Source organism: Gossypium hirsutum, chromosome D06 (assembly GCF_007990345.1).
Source record: "Gossypium hirsutum isolate 1008001.06 chromosome D06, Gossypium_hirsutum_v2.1, whole genome shotgun sequence".
In the NCBI taxonomy this organism is placed as follows: domain Eukaryota; kingdom Viridiplantae; phylum Streptophyta; class Magnoliopsida; order Malvales; family Malvaceae; genus Gossypium; species Gossypium hirsutum.
This window is the reverse complement of record NC_053442.1, coordinates 54,653,245-54,671,016: the sequence shown is the minus strand read 5'-3', so window position 1 is coordinate 54,671,016 and position 17,772 is coordinate 54,653,245. Positions and strand designations below refer to the sequence as shown.

At 37.6% G+C, this 17,772-nt stretch overlaps 1 pseudogene; it reads right to left on the bottom strand.

The window, feature by feature from the left end:
- Positions 1 to 8,844: 8,844 nt before the first annotated feature.
- On the bottom strand, positions 8,845 to 17,413 carry LOC107899854 (peroxisomal (S)-2-hydroxy-acid oxidase GLO4-like; annotated as a pseudogene).
- Between the last annotated feature and the right edge of the window lie 359 nt (positions 17,414 to 17,772).

Genomic DNA, 17,772 nt, shown 5'->3' with positions numbered 1-17,772 from the left:
TGACCGTTGCCCCCCCAACAGTAAAAAATAACTATAAATACCCCCACCCCTTTTTGGTTTTTCACAAACAAACCCTCTCTCATATTTCCTCTCAATTTCTTTCCAAAATTCTCTCAATTTCCTTCCAAAATTCTCTCAAATCTATATTTAATTTCAATTTCCTCTCAATTTCCTTCAAAAATTCTCTCAAATCCATATTTAATTTCAATTTCTTCTCAATTTCCTTTTTTTTAAATAATTTTAATTTTTTTTATATTTTTATAAATCGTAAAAATTTGTCCGATTTCATCAATGGTCGAATCATTGACTCGTTTTGATTGGCATCACATATCGGTGGAACAAATGACAATGGTAAGTGTTAAATTTAATTTTTAAATATTATTTAAGAATTTTTTATTTATACATTTTTAGATAATTATTAATTTATTATTTGTTATAAAAGTCTGAAGATCGGGTATTGGAATGCAATATCCGGAATATGCATGCTTCTCCATCACCATTGGTAGAGAACTACCTGCGGGAAGTGGGTTTTTGGCACGTGGCGACGGTGGGCCGGGGATGCAAGTTGGACACGAAACTGATCAGTGCGTTGATCAAGAGGTGGAGACTCGAGACGCACACATTCCATCTTCCATGTGGAGAGTGCACTATCACTCTAGAAGATGTTAGTCTGCAGTTGGGATTGCCGGTGGACGGGCACCCAGTCACCGGGTCTGCCCAATCTAGCAATTGGGAGGCGGTGTGCTATGAGCTTTTGGGCACTATTCCGGAGAAAATGGAGGGACGTAAGGTCGAGATAGGCTAGTTACGTGACACATTCCCTGATCTGGATGAAGATTCAACCAAAATTGAAAGAATCTGATATGCTCGGGCATACATTCTTCAATTAATTGGAGGTTATTTGATGCCCGACACGTCACGGAGCCGCATACATCTAAGATGGCTGCTAAAACTCGTTGATTTTAGAGCAGCCGGTGAATTTAGTTGGGGGTCTATCGTCTTGGCAACATTATATCGGGAGATGTGCGGGGTGACACGACCGAGGAGAGCAAACATCGAAGGTTGCCTGTCACTACTGCAGTCATGGGCACGGTTTCGGTTTCCATTTCTACGTCCTCGAGTGAACCACCCTTATACATTCCCACTCATAACAAGGTAAATTTTATTATATTACATTTTACAATTATTATGTAGATTTTTAAAAATAAAAGTATGCTAAAAATTTATTTAATTAGGTGGAACCATCCGACAAGTTATGCTCGATTACCGTCCTCTCTTGAAGATATACGGCTTCTATTGGACCAACGGTTAGAAGCAGAAGTAAGTATTATTGTAAATAGATATTTCCATACATTCGCTATTTGATTGATATTTAGTATTTAGTATTTAGTATTATGTATGTATATAACTAATATTTCTATCATGTTCATATAGTTTCAATGGACACCATACAAGGATCCGGCAATTCGGGCAGTAATCCCGGAAGATTTTTTCAAAATCCACAAGCTTGGCACGTGAAAGTTGTGTTGGTCAACTACGCAACCGTGGAGCCGCACCAGACAGACAGAGTGCTACTACAGTTTAAATGTAGACAATCGATTCTGGTGGATCCTGAGGTGTTCGATGATCAACACAAAGTCGACATTCGGCAATTGAATACGGATTGGCCGAGATACTGGTCTGAGTACACGGAAATGTGGGAAGATTGGTATGAATATCTACCTACTCGGGAACCAATCATCGTCCCAGAGTTATCGTGCGTTCCAGAATACATGCCATGGTTTAGGATCCATGGCAAGCCGTATTTACTAACGCCAGAGGAGAGGCAGCGGGAAACACATGTTGAAGGGGTAAGGCGCGGGCCTCTAAATCCAAGACGATAAGACGAAGGCAGCCCCTCAACATGGCCTAGACATTCACCCGGCTCATCATCAGCGGCCATGCAATCACCAGGCTTAATGAGAGCACTGACGCAGTCACCCGATGCAGCAGTTCAACCGATGATACCCACGCAACCGCCTTTTCAGATGATGCCAGGTGCATTTCCTAGCCCTTATATGTACCCTAACCCTTATATGTATCCTTTTCCGAGTCCTATGGCAGGTTGGAGCCAAATGCCCGGTTCAGCTCCATTTCCTGTTATGTCGATCGGATCGCCGATGTATAGGCCAGCGACGCAGGAGGGATCGCAAGGGGGGCCGTCGGGGAGCTCTCCTTTTTACCAATCCCCACCAACGTATGGGTTTCAAACACCGTCATCATTCCTGATGCAAACACCTCCACATACACTATTCTTTGAAGGTGGATCATCGTCCCAAGTCCGACAACCAGATGCCGAACCAGAAGAACCAGAATCCCCACCAGAGGAACAACAACCGCCGCCGGAAGCTAGAGAAATGAAGAATCCAGCGCGTAACCGTCGACGGCCGCCATGTGGCACAAAATCCCCCGGGCATAGACATTGATTGCCGTATTTAAATTTATTTGTACAAATATTTTGAATATTTTGATATTATTTTATGTAAAAAATAGAAATTTTTTGAGTTATTTTGATATTATTTGATGTAATAAAATAGAAGTTTATTTGATGTAATAAAAACCCTAACCTAATTTAACCCTAAACCCTAACCTAAAATAATTAAAAACCCAAAACCATGAGCTAATTTAATTAAAAACCCTAGCCTAATTTAATTAAAAACCCTAACCTAATTTAATTAAAAACCCTAAACCCTTAATTAAAAACCCTAACCCTAACCTAATTAACTTAAAAACCCTAAACCCTTAACTTAAAAACCCTAATCTAATTTAATTAAAAACCCTAGCCTAATTTAATTAAAAACCCTAAACCCTTAATTAAAAACCCTAAACCTTTAACTTAAAAACCCTAACCTAATTTAATTAAAAACCCTAACCTAACCTAATTTAATTAAAAACCCTAAACCCTTAATTAAAAACCCTAACCCTAACCTAATTCAATTAAAAACCCTAAAACCTTAACTTAAAAACCCTAACCTAATTTAATTAAAAACCCTAATCTAATTTAATTAAAAACTCTAAACACTTAACTTAAAAACCCTAACCTAATTTAATTAAAAACCCTAGCCTAACCTAAATTAATTAAAAACCCTAAACCCTTAATTAAAAACCCTAACCCTAACCTAATTCAATTAAAAACCCTAAACCCATAACTTAAAAACCCTAACCTAATTTAATTAAAAACCATAGCCTAATTTAATTAAAAACCCTAGCCTAATTTAATTAAAAACCCCAACCTAATTTAATTAAAAACCCTAGCCTAATTTAATTAAAAACCCTAGCCTAATTTAATTAAAAACTCTAAACCCTTAATTAAAAACCCTAACCCTAACCTAATTCAATTAAAAATCTAAACCCTTAACTTAAAAATCCTAACCTAATTTAATTAAAAACCCTAGCCTAATTAACTTAAAAACCCTAAACCCTTAACTTTAAAAACCCTAACCTTAACGTAATGTTAGATTTGGAAAAATGTTTTGACTCGTACTAACAAATAATAATTTTACATAATTTGATAATTTTACTAACCATTAATACAATTTTTTGACTTAATAATTTTACATTCACATAATGTTAGATTTGGAAAAATGTTTTGACTGGTACTAACAATTAATAATTGTATATAATTTGATAATTTTACTAACCATTAATACAATTTTTTGACTAAATACAATTTATCAATTAATAATTTCACAAACTTAATTTTTTTACAATTACATTCAACTATTGCGATTAGGGCATGATCGACTTGTATGGCCTGGATTCCTACACCATCCACACAACTTCGTTTGACTGGCTGTTTCTCGGATATCCATATTGTTACGTATTCTAGTCGAGCAAGGTCGACCCTTTGGTTTGCGACATAATTCTCTATCCGGTAACAACTTAAAAGGACCAAGAGATACGAACGGCCACTTACGTTCATCTGGGACCGGTAGGAAAACGTGTCTCCATACGTTGTACATGTTTTCTAATTTGTACACTTCATCCACATAACTCATCGGATCCAGACGGAGTTTCTGACAAGCAGCAATAACATGAGCACATGGATACCGAAGTGCATCAAACATCCCATAGTCACAAGTCATATTTCGCAAGTGTACACGATATTGCCCGCCAACAACACCTTGGTGCGGTCTGTCAAATTCTGTCACGCAAAACCATAAATTGTCTCGATCGTGACACACTGTGTTCATGGTGTTTGCCCTCGCCTTGGCCTTGTTAATTTCTCGAACTACCTTACTGCACCATACTTGGCCTCCCTGCATATGGCCTGCATAACTTGCTGCTCGTTTTGGAAATAGCACCGCCAAACGAAAATATGTCTCTCGCGCAACCGATGTTATCGGTAGATGGCGCGTTCCTTTAAGAATAGAATTGATGCATTCTTTCAGGTTCGACGTCATATGGCCATATCGTAGGCCGCCGCCGTATGCTTGTGCCCACTGTTCGAAACTTATGTTACAAAGGTAGTCTGCCCCTTCGCCGTTTTGGGATCGTAAAATTGCCAACATCTTGTGAAAACGATCTTTATTTATTTCATACCCTGCCAATATAATATCATAGTGAATAATTTATACCACTTCTACCAATAAAACTAATTCAAATTGACAAACGAAATAACACAGATATAGACTAAATACCCATGTTGGTCACTTGTCGTCGTTCGCTCTTAGATGGATATTGCCAGTAGTAGTTCGAAGCAACGTGTCTTAGGCAATATCTATGGTGTGTGCGCTGCCATAAGCTTCCCTCTCGATCAAATGCAGCTAGTATACCGGTGCCCCGATCTGAAATAACACAGATATTAGGTTGGGGGCACACATGCCTCTTTAACCTAGAGAGAAAGAAATCCCAGTCATTAGACGACTCCCCCGGTGTTATTGCAAATGCAATTGGAAGAATTCTCCCACCGCCATCCTGTGCCACTGCAAGCAATAGCTGATGAGTATACCTACTGAACATGAAGGTACCATCAATTTGTACCAACGACTTGCAGTATGGAAATACGTCTCGGTATTGCTTAAAGGTCTAAAACAGGTGTTTGAACACTTGGCATCCACGTAGCAACCGGCCGTTGTAGTACGCATGTTTCGTTTCAAGGTCTGTGATGGCACCGGGGACGTATCTCTGTAGCACCTGACACCACTGCCATATTTTATTATATGAGGCGTCCCACCCACTATGCATCTTCTCCAGTGCCTTTTGCTTAGTTATCCAAGCCTTGCGGTAAGAGGGCGTGTACCCCATTTGGCTACGAATATTGGCAATTAACACCGGCACTGAAGTCCTAGGATCTGCTTTTATCGTGGGCAGTATCAAGCTAGCTAACATAGTTGAATCCATTTTGGGATGATCTTGTGAAACACCTACAAAGGGAGTACATTAAATAATGCAACATTGCATAATAAAAGTATTATTCAGATACAGTCAATACTGTACCTACAACACATGTATGTGGACTTTTATACTTTTTTATCTCCCACAACCCTGTCCTTTTCCTTAACAAGGCGTAGATTTTCCATGAACATGTGCCGTCTTGCACCGCACACTTCACCTCAAACTTATCAGATTTTGATTTAACGACGTGGTAGTTAACGCCGTTTTTGATTCTATGTTGTTTCAAAGCACCAATAAAACTATCCTTTTTGGTAAACTGATTACCAACTTCAAGTTCACCGGAATCTACCCCCGGACTTGTACAATCACGCAACCGGTATGGTAGATCTGGAAACTCTAACGCATCATCTGCAGACAGATCAACATTATGCATGTAGGCTGGAGGTGAGTATGCTCTGAATCGTGGATTTTCTTCCTCATCTGAACTCCTATTAGCATCTTCAACTTCTGTTGGAATAGGCTCCAGTTCAAAAAATAAGCCAACTTCTGCACCATCCGGCCCGGGCTCTCGAGGTGGATCCACATCCGAGTCATCTTCTAACCCACAATCATCTGTATTGTACGAGGTCCCCTCATCGGTTGACGTCGTAGGGAGTACATCATCCCTTCTTCTAGGCATTTGATAACATCCCCAATTGGATGTAGATTGCCACCCGCTAGAACTTGATGCCACTCCCCAGTACGTATTTCCAGCATCAAACATCGAGCCACCGACGTACATGTCTCATCCACCGACAGAGTGTCATGTAGGGGATGTGCAATCGACACCGCTACCGAACATGGGCTGTTCCGTATTTTGTAACCCGCTGACCGAGTGTCGGCCAGGGGTGGTGTATACATCTCGAACACCGGTCGCTGGTACATCAGTTGGTGATGTAAATTATACATATAACTCAATATAAGCTGCTCCACTAGCAAGATGAGTCTGCACCATTGCCTCCAAGCTACGAGCACCTTTTATGTCGAACGAGTCATATGTCACCGGATCAACAGAAGAACAAAATCGATACATGATAGACAGAACTTTCATTGGCGTCGTTCTAAAAATTTTACACCTAATCCTTTTACGAAGTTCTGTCAAATCTATGTTCTGGCTTAAAACCAGTCACACCGTATTCTCCAACAAAAAAACAACACCATTCTCGGTGTGGCAAACCTCACCATCGTAGTAAATAACAGCACTAATACGTTCACTCATATTTGAAACTCTAACCTTCTTAGCCTCTCTAAATTGTTTCTGCTATGACTTATGCATTCTAAGAACATTTTCTGCCTAATTTATAGCCTCAACCCAAACATGCTACTGTAGCAAAAGCGCGTCCACGAAGGCGCGATTTCACAAATTCTTCTCAAATAGCATCCTGCTAAAAGCGATTTTATATTATTTGCTCAGAAACGTCAAAAAATTTATTTCTTACATGACCTACTGTAGCAAAAGCGCGCTGACGAGGCCGCAATTTCACAAATTCTTCTCAAATAGCATCCTGCTAGAAGTTTTATACTATTTGCTTAGAAACGTCAAAAAATAATTATTTCTTCCGTGACCTACTGTAGTAAAAGCGCGTCCACGAGGGCGCGATTTCACAAATTCTTCTCAAATACCATCCTGCTAGAAGCGATTTTATATTATTTTATCAGAAACGTCAACTCAAAATTATTTTTTCCAGAACTTAAAAACCCTTAAAAGCCTGAACCCTAAACCTTAAAAGCCAAAAAAACCTAACGTGAGAAAAATCGCAAAATCGCGTCCACGTCAGTGCGATGTCAGTGCACGCGCCAGGACATCGCGTCCACGTCAGTGCGAGTTGCTGACGTGGCAGCACATCGCGTCCTTAATGGCGCTATTTGCTGCCACGTCAGCAACTCGCGCTGACGTGGACGCGATGTCCTGGCGCATGCATTGACATCGCACTGACATGGATGCGATTTAGCGGTTTTTGGACCATTCCGGTAAATAATAAAATAATGGGCCCATTTCGGTAATTTTTGAAAAAAAGGGCCTTTATTGGTAAATTGCCCCAAAGATTAAAAGGAAATTGAAATTTGATGCAACTGAAGATTCTCACTATATTTATAAATTGTAAATAGCTTTGAAGATTGAACTATATCTACTTGACCCTGCAAAATCACAGTGATGCGAAAATTGCAATTGAAATCCATGCAACAGCACGTATATGTAGACAAATGAATATGATTAATGAGTTCCCTTTCTGCTCTCACAGTTTGTCGTTGTTGGTGGTGGGGTTTTTGTTGGTGGTGGGGTTTTTCTTTAAATACATATTTAATATTGACAGGCTCTACTATCTTTTAGCAGAGGATCTAGATCTTATGGTCACGAATCCAGTTACAAGAACCAAAAAAGATAGGAACTGGGCAGAATTAAACAGAAAATTTTGGGGAGAGAGGGGACAATAAAAATTTTACCACTAAAATCTATCAAAAATTAAAGGCCTACCAAGCCCCTTTGAAGTTGACCTTGGAGAAAGTAAATAATTTCAGTCACATACAAGATAAAGTCTTGAAAGTCAAATAAAATCTAATACTCTCGAACGAGAAAACGAGTCTTCATTACTTGAACCGGTCTTCCTCACTATTTAGTGAGAGTAAGGAGAGCTTATAACGTGTACTCACAACTCTCTCAATCATACAACACTCTTATCCATCAAGGAAGAAGACAAGGAGTCTCTATATAAATCTTTATTGTCGTGGTAGTAAGAACATCTCTTACTTGAAATAGCAGATGTAACAGATAATCAGTCAAAACAAGTTCACGCGAACTCCAAAAAATTCCTAGAGATTTAGAGAGAACTCGTGTTACATAGAACTTAAAAAGATCTATGGGTGACAACTACATGACACCAAATCATGATCAACCCATAAAAAAATTATTATTATGAGGTCCTTGTCACATGTTGAGAAAATGGTTGAACGACATCAACATGATGCAGGGGAGAGAACAAGAAAAGAGTTAAGTGTTGACAAAATAGGGAGAGAATATATATTGTGTTTGTGTTTTAGTTAAAAATTTTGATAGTTTGAAGGTTTGTTTTATTTAACGGTGATTCGGTGGAACTCGAACAATGACAAATTTCATTTGTCGTCTGGGGAGTGTACCATCACCTGCAGATTTTATTTCCCAATTGAAAATTATTCGATCACAGTTTCAATTAAAATAGGAATCTGAGTTAACAGCGGTTATACAAGGTTCAAATTGGTTATGCTGTCAAGGGAATCTTTTGGAGAGGAGATGTCGATTATTGTGGGCACAAATTGATGGTAGACTTCGCAATATGTATATGGTGTAGAGTGTATTGAAGAATTAACTGATCAATCAAAAATACAGTATCTAGTAACAGTTCAGTCATGTAAATGATTGCCCGTTATGTAACAATTTGTTTAATATCACTGTAAGCAATGGAAATGGTTTTCATAGATGAAACAATAAATTTCATGGGTAATTTAAATTTACTAATATTCTTCAGAATGCTTGAATAATACATGGTCGCAGTTTCCTCTATTGCCTCAAATGAAAAGTAGTACAACCATTAATAGGAGCTGATTTATGAGTTTGTTTAATTAAATGATGACAGATTCAGGAATGATCTGAATACATTTATTAATGCGATTCAACATTATTGAAGTAGTATTTTAAAGCATGGAGCGGGGTCTCTCATGCTTAGTTCTGACATGTTTTCTGGAAATATGGTTGAGAGTAGGGCATCCAGAGAGGGCCATGGTGAGCTCAAGTTCATCCCTAATCATTTCAATAACCCTTTTCACCCCGTATTCTCCCTTTGCTGCAAGTCCGTAAACTGCTAGCCTTCCAATCTGCAACTCTTACATATCACTCTCCACATACGTGTTTATTCAAGCTCCACACTTGCCAAGGACACAAAAACTCATTTTAATCATGTGTGTGTGTGTGTATACATATATATGAACTTTAAAGCGGTAAAGCTCATGAGATCTAGAAAGAACTTACAAGGACAGCTTGCGCACCAAGGGCTAACGCCTTCAAAACATCTGTTCCTCGTCTTATTCCTCCATCAAATAAAACAGGAACATTTCCCTTAACTGCACCAACCACCTGCACAAGCCACGCTTAAAAACAACTCTCATGCCTAACGCTAATGTTCTTGTAATGCATGTGGTACACAAGACATTTCTGGTTTAACACCATAACTGGTTTTCACTGTGATGCCTCTCAACATTTGCATTTTAACAAATTGCTTACTCCAACTTAGAATTAGTATCGGCTATGGGTAAAGTACTATATTTGATATTTTTTAGTTTTTCTATATATTTAGAGGATTATACTCGTATACACATGTACAAATATGTGTTGGATAAAGTATTTCAGGGAAAGTGACGATTCCGATACCATACACCCTACTTTCTCGATCAACTAGTCCTTGTAAAACTAATTTTATTCAAAACATTTCTTGTCTTCATTCCTCCATTCCAAAGGAAGTTCATTACATATCTTTTCCACAAAGAATCAGCTAAAACACAAGCAGAGAAGTACAAGGACATCACAACTATGAAAAGCCAGAAAAACAAATTGAATAGAATAATAAAGAGAAAAGGGGAGAGAAACAAAACAATTTTTTCATGGTCAGTCTGGGTGGTCATCAAAGGTGATCCAAAACCTATATCAGGTTCAGAAGCAACTGCATTAGTTTTGGCAACATATGATCAGATTTTTGGTCACCATCAAACTACTAAATACTTAATAAAAGTTTACTTCTTTTACAAAAACTGGTAGACTAAAAGAGTTTTAATCCTATACATTTGAGTGTTTAGTAGAAAAATCTTTATAACTAACAAAATTATGATGAGCAGAAATAAAAGAAAAAAGATTAATTACCTAAATTAAAATTAAGGGCTTTAATGTGTAAATATCATAGATTAAAGGTTTATTTAACGAATGGCTTGCTTAGACATAACATGGTAGCTTGAGGGGTTCTTTGATATATTAGCATGAATGTTTTAAGTAAATAACAAATATTAGGATCAATATCAAATTAATAATTAGTATTCCATATCACATTTCCTCATGCACATCATAGAAAAAAAAATATATGATTTTCATGCATTAACCACTTCCCATATATCTGAATCATGTTGAAAAATCTAAAAGTTGTGACGAGCAAGCATGATCAACAGCGAGTATAAGAGGTTTTACCTCTTCTAGAACAGAAATAGTGGGTGGAGCATAATCTAGCTGGCGAGCTCCATGATTTGAGACAACAATCCCATCAACCCCTACTTCAACAGCCTTTATTGCTGCCAATGTTGATATATCAAATTCAAGTGACTCTTTTTATATCAAGGACACAAGCTGACTTTAAATAATAAACCCCTAGCAATTGTCCTAAAAACATTTCTAATTCAGAAAGTTGAAATGTCCATTTCATCATTTACTATATTAATATAGAAAGAAACTATAATGCAACTAATTTGATCAGCCTCTTCTTACTATCTTCATGAGTAAGTGTTGAAACAGAGGCAGCAAACATGAGCAAAACAAAAACAGCAAGCAAAGAAGAGAAATGAAAAACGATGGACAAAAAAATTGTAACTGAAGGAAGTCATCATATTTCATTCAAAATTTGAAAGTACATTGAGGTTACAAAATTAACTTGACAGTTACCTAAACAATTAACTACTCCCACTATAATTGACAAATTTGTAACTTAAGAAATACACAAAAACAAAGCTGATAATGTCAGCTATTACATCCATCATATTCAATCAAAAGATTTACTAAATTTGATATAAAGTTACAAGCCAACTTGATCAAGTTACAAAAGGAACAAAACAAAACAAACTAAGCTGCTTCTGGTTTAGCCTCGATGCTGGCATGCTAGCTAAGCTGCTACTGCTACTGCTGTTGGTTACTTGTTGCATTGCAGGCCAATGCTTAACACTCCTCCTTGGACTGTAAGCAACAAACACCAATTAAATCTCTCAAAACTTCAAACCTTGTTGTAGCAAGAGGCTTTGTCAAAATATCAGCCAACTGATCTTGTGAACTGCAATAAATGAGACTAACTTCTTTGGACTTCTCAGCCTCTCGAACAAAATGAAACTTGATTTTAAAATGTTTGGTTTTGCCATGAAAAACAGGATTCTTAGGTATGGCAACTGCTGACTGGTTGTCCACCATGATTTCAGTAGGTTCATGTTGTTCTTCATTTAAATCACATAGCAACTTCCTAAGCCAAATGGCTTGACTTACTGCTGCTGCTATGTATTCAGCTTCAGCTGTTGACTGAGCAACTGTTTGCTGCTTTTTTGAGCTCCAGCAAAAAACTCCCGAGCCAAGTGTAAAGAAATATCTCGAGGTACTTCTCATGTCATCAACAGATCTAGCCTAGTCACTATCTAAGTAACCAATCAGCTTAAGCTCACTTCCTTTATTGAAAATGACCCCAAACTTCAAGGTTGCTTTGACATACCTAAGTATCCTCTTAGCTGCTTTGGAATGAGTTGTGTTGCAACAATACATAAATCTAGACAATAAACTAATAGCATGCATGAGGTCAGGTCTAGTTGCTGTTAAGTAAAGTAAATAGCCAACTAAGCTTCTGTATTCCTTTTCATCAACCCTTTCTTGACTTCCAAAACTAGTTAGATTCTCCCCTTGAACCAATGGTGTACTCACTGATTTACAATTTCCAATATGAAATTTAGTAAGAATTTTTAAGGCAAAAGCATGCTGACTGATAAAAATGCCTTGATCAAACTGGTTTACTTCCATACCAAGGAAGTATGTCATGATTCCCAAGTCTGTCATGTCAAACACTTCTTGCATTTTTTCTTTGAACTTTTGAATCAAATCAACCCTGCTTTCAGTCACCAACAAATCATCCACATAGATTGAAACAATCAGCAAGGTTTCATCTTTAGACTTCTTGACATAAAGAGTTGGCTCACTCAAGCTTTTCTCAAAACCGAGCCTAGACAAGTAAGCATCAATCCTGTCATACCAAGCTCGAGGTGCCTGCTTTAGGCCATAAAAAGCTTTCTTCAGCCTAGATATTTTGTCCTCTTCTCCTTGGACTTTGAAGCCATCAGGCTGTTCAACACATATTTCTTCTTTAAGAAGACCATTCAAGAAAGCTAATTTGATATCTAGTTGATGAATTCTCCATTGCTTCTGTGCAGCCAAGGCAAACAGAAGCTTAATAGTGTCTAGCCTTGCTACTGGAGCAAATGTCTCCACAAAATCAATGCCAAACTACTGGTTATACCCTTTCACCACAAGTCTTGCCTTGTGTTTGTTTAAAGAGCCACCAGCATTGAATTTGGCTCTAAAAACCCACTTGACACCTATGACCTTCTTCTGATCAGGTCTATCCACTAGATCTCAAGTGTCATTTTTATGGATCATATCAATTTCAACTTCCATGGCCTTCTTCCAGCACTTGTTTCTTACAGCTTCTTCATAGCTCGAAGGCTTAACTATGGCTACATTCCATCTTTGATAGATGTCAAAAATGGACTTGGTCCCTCTTAAAGGAGATCATCCACATTTGCATTGCTAAATTCCTTTTCTGTTAATTCCAAATTGCTGTCAATCTGGTCTTCTTCAAACTAATTTGTGTCTGAACCATCCAGGCTCCAAAACTTTTCTTCATTAAATTTGACATCCCTGCTCACCAGAATCTGTATGGTAAAAAGATCAAATATCATTAGCCCTTCTTGATGCTACTATAGCAAAAAAATATACCAAGAATTGACCTTTTCTTAAGCTTAGTCCTTCTTTCTGCAGGTACAAGGACATAACACACACATCCAAATACTTTCAAATGAGAAACAGATGGCTTAAGTCCATGCCATGCTTCAAAAGGAGTTTTATCCTTCACAGCATATGTTGGTAGCCTATTGAGCAGGTATACAGAGGAATTGACACCTTCAGCCTAAAATGTGGTTGGAAGTTTGCTTTGAAATAGCAAACACCTAGCCATGTTCATAACTGTTCTGTTCTTCCTCTCACACACTCTATTTTGCTGAGGAGTGTACACAGTGGTTAATTGATGATGGATTCCAGCCTACTCACAAAGCTTCTGAAATCTCTCAGACAACTATTCAGTACCATTGTCTGTCCTTAAGGCTTTAATTCTGCAGCCTGTTTGATTCTATACTAAAGCTTTGAATTTTCCAAAGACTTCAAACACTTCAGACTTCTGTTTCATGAAATAAACCCAGCAAAATCTAGTCAGATCATCTATAAACAACACAAAGTACTTACTGCCATTCAGTGAAGGGGTCTTCATTGGTCTACAAACATCAGAGTGTACCAATTCAAGCTTTTCTCTAGTCTTTCATGACTGGTTAACTGGAAAAGGAAGCCTAGCCTGCTTACTAAGTTGGCACACTTCACAAACAATCTCACTTGCCTCAACCTTGGTCATGTCCTCTGCCAAATTCAGCTTGTGCAACAAATTGAGTGACCTGAAATTGACATGGCCTAATCTTCTATACCATAGGCTAGCATTTTCAGTTAAGCTTGTATAAGCTTTCTTCTCAAGCTTGCTTACATCAAACATAAAACACTTGTCTGCCATAGCTGGTGAGATTATTTTCAGACCATGAAAATCTTCAATAACACAAGAACCATTCTTGAAAACTAGTGAATAGCCTTTTTCAACCAACTGACCTACACTAAGTAGGTTATGATCTATATCAGGCACATAAAGCACATCTGAAATAACTTTGTTACCTGAACCAATGTTGATCACTACATCACCTCTGCCTTTGGCTTCAATCAGGTTCCCATTGCCTATCCTGACCTTCGAGGAGAAGCTCTTGTCAAGGTTTTTGAACAAGCTTTCATCAGCTGCCATGTAAAGTGAGCAGCCACTATCCACAAGCCAACTACATTTGACTTTGCTTGTGGTTGCAAAATATGAGGCAGTAAAAATATGCTCCTCTTGAGCTTGTAGGTCCTCAGCAGTCTTGGCTAGTATTTGCTGAGCTTGTGCCTTTTTCTGATTTTACAAATCTTCCCATGATGGCCATATTGCTTACAGTTTTTGCACTGAATATCTGGTCTGTTCCAGTAGTACTTCTCTAAATGGTTAGTTTTCTTGCAGTGAATGCAAGGTAGGAACTTCCTTCTCCCTACATCTTTTCTTGATCTTTCCTTTCTATCAAACCAAGGCTTCTTTGTTTTCTGACTTGAGCCTGAGCCTTCTCTAACTTTTTCTTGGAAGGCTCCCTCAGGGTGATCTTCTTGTCTATTGGCTCTTCTTTACTCAAGTGCATAAAGGGAATTCACCAACTCAGACAAAGAAATGGTGGTGATGTCCCTCGAGTCCTCCAATGAGGAGATTTTTTACTCAAACCTCTCAGAGAGTGTGGTGATAACCTTCTCGAAAACTCTGCTATCAATGAAGTCTTCTCCTAGGAGTCTGATATTGTTAACAATAGCCATGATCCTATCAGAGTATTGCTTGATAGTTTCTGACTTTTTCATTTTCAGATTCTCAAATTCCCTTATAAGGTTAATTACCTATTGCTGCATTGTCTTGCCTGATCCTATAAACTCCTCCTTTAGCCTCTCCCATGCTTGCTTAGGTGAACCACAAGCCATAATCCGAGTGAAGGTCACATTAGACACTCCATTCTGCAGGTAGGCCATGGCTTTGTGCTTCTTGGCTCGCTCCTCGCTATACTGTCTAATTTGTGCAATAGTTGGATTTGCCCTCAATGGAGGTGGTTCAACATCAGTTTCAATTACACTCCACAAATCATGTGCTTGGGGGTAAGTTTTCATTTTAGCTACCCAAATGTGGTAGTTCTCTCCAGCAAACACTGATGGTGGAGGAGGTGTGAAGCTCATGTTGCTGAAAACAAATTTGGCAACCTCGATTTTAAAGTTATTTTTGACAACAAAACTCAACCAGTAACAAAAGTCCTCAAAGATTGAAGGCTCTGATACCATTTTTTGAAACAGAGGTAGCAAACATGAGCAAAACATAAACAGCAAGCAAAGAAAAGAAATGAAAAATGATGGACAAAAAAATTGTAACTGAAGGAAGTCATCATATTTCATTCAAAATTTGAAAATATATTGAGGTTACAAAATTAACTTGATAGTTACCTAAACACTTAACTACTCCCACTATAATTGACAAATTTGTAACTTAAGAAATACACAAGAACAAAGCTAATAATGTCAGCTATTACATCCATCATATTCAATCAAAAGATTTACTAACTTTGATAACAAGTTACAAGCCAACTTGATCAAGTTACAAAAAGAATAAAACAAAACAAACTAAGTTGCTTTTGGTTCAGCCTCGATGCTGGCATGCTAGCTGAACTGCTGCTGCTACTGCTGTTGGTTACTTGTTGTATTGCAGGCCAATGCTTAACTGTAAGTACTCCCTTGAGTAGAACTGGCAAGTTTGTAATAGATCTTAACCATCCTATGTCCTGCAAATGTTGCGATTAATAGCTTCAAGTTATTAGGCCTAAAAAAAAGGACCTTAAATACCAAGTGACTAAATGACAATAAAAATAAACATATAAGAGCTTCCTTAAGAGCCTCCTATCAAACTTTTAAGCTGATGGTAATTAAACAATATAACTGTTTAGGTTAGTCATGTACATTCACAAGTTACTTCTTATATAAGAATGGGCAAATATGAATTCCAAAAAGCATGTGACAAGTCAATTATCCTGTTTATTGGTTTATACTCTATACCTTCCAAGAAAAAGAGGCATCAAATGCAGTGTTGGCATCAAATGCTTCAATGTTTGAACCGTCATCCTGTAAAAGTTCAATACGACATGCTTTAATGAATCTCATCTTTGAATAGAACTTCCAAGGTAAGATATATTCCCAGAAGTGAACAACATAAACATGAATATCATCAGTGAACCCCAAAAGTGAGCCTTCCAGCTTGGAGATACCACACTGCCCTATCCAAGGGTGATTTGCCTCTATACTGTAAGCAAGATAGCAGAAAGTAAAAACTATACTTTCTTTTTTCTTCTAAACATGGACATAAGCATCAATGCATATTCGTTTCCATTAATATGGCAGTGGTCAGACATTGCATACTGGTATATTTACCAATAATTGGGAAAATTAAAGTATCACTTATAGTGGAAACTTGAGTCGATATAAGACCTTCAAAGTTCTTCAATTGAGGGTTAACCATTCTACAAAAGTATTAAAAATTTTAAATGAAACGCATAAATTCAACCTCAAGTCGAATATATTGATATAAGGAATAATATTTCAGCCCTATCCACAACATATAAAAAATTTATATAAATTTGCTAGAATTAAACAAAATGAATGAATAATGAATTAGTATGTGACTTGTTCTTAATGTCTTTCTCCTTTCAACCAAGCCTAGGGCTATCAATCATTAGGAAAATGGCCTTGTATCCACATCTTTCAGCTCTCTGCACTATATTAGCATATATATATCTCGTCTCTTGTATTCCTGTCCAGTAAAGAATTATCAATCTCTGATAAATTCAGTTCTTTTTTAGGATTTGAAATCTGAAACAAAAAATGAAAATTCACTGGAATAGTTGGAGCAGCACTGTACATAACACTGAAAGAACCGAACAGCATTGCAGCTCGAAGCAACCTCCTCAATAGTACAGGTAGACCTGTAGGATAAAATCTGCATTCATAACACAATTCAGTACTCACATTTAGGCAAGCCAATGAACCTAAAACTAGCTATATTATTTTTTACCATTATTGTATCACATGCAGCAGCTGCTCTGGCTGTGGCAACCTCACCTGTTGAAACACACAACGAAAATAGTAAAATTGGTACTTGAAATGGTAAAAGAAGTGAAGGACGGCCTAAGAAGATTCAAACCTTCAGGGTGTGCCCACTTATGCTTAGCACTTGGAGCAACCAAAATGGGTGCTGAGATTTTGTAGCCGAGAACAGTTGTTGACAAATTGATTCTGCTGACATCAACAAGTATTCTTGGCCGAATCCTGAGAATGGAAGTAAAGAAATGGGTAGAATTTTCACCTTACTACCTACATTACTTTCATTACCACGCTTAACAGCTTACGTAATTCCTTGAAATGCTTCCACATTCTGTTTTAGTGTGTACTCATCCTCAGCTCCACCACTATAATAGTCATAGTACATTTTGGGAAGGGCTTTCCTAGGTAATTCTTGGAACTCATTAACATTAACTGGTGCACCTTCCATGTATTCTGTGTTGGAACATTTTCAAATATTTATAGTATCCCAATAACTATAAATGAATGGGTGTAATTAAACAAAAGATAAATCTTTTGGTCATTGGTCAAAAGTTATATCATTTGATTTTTTTTAAAAA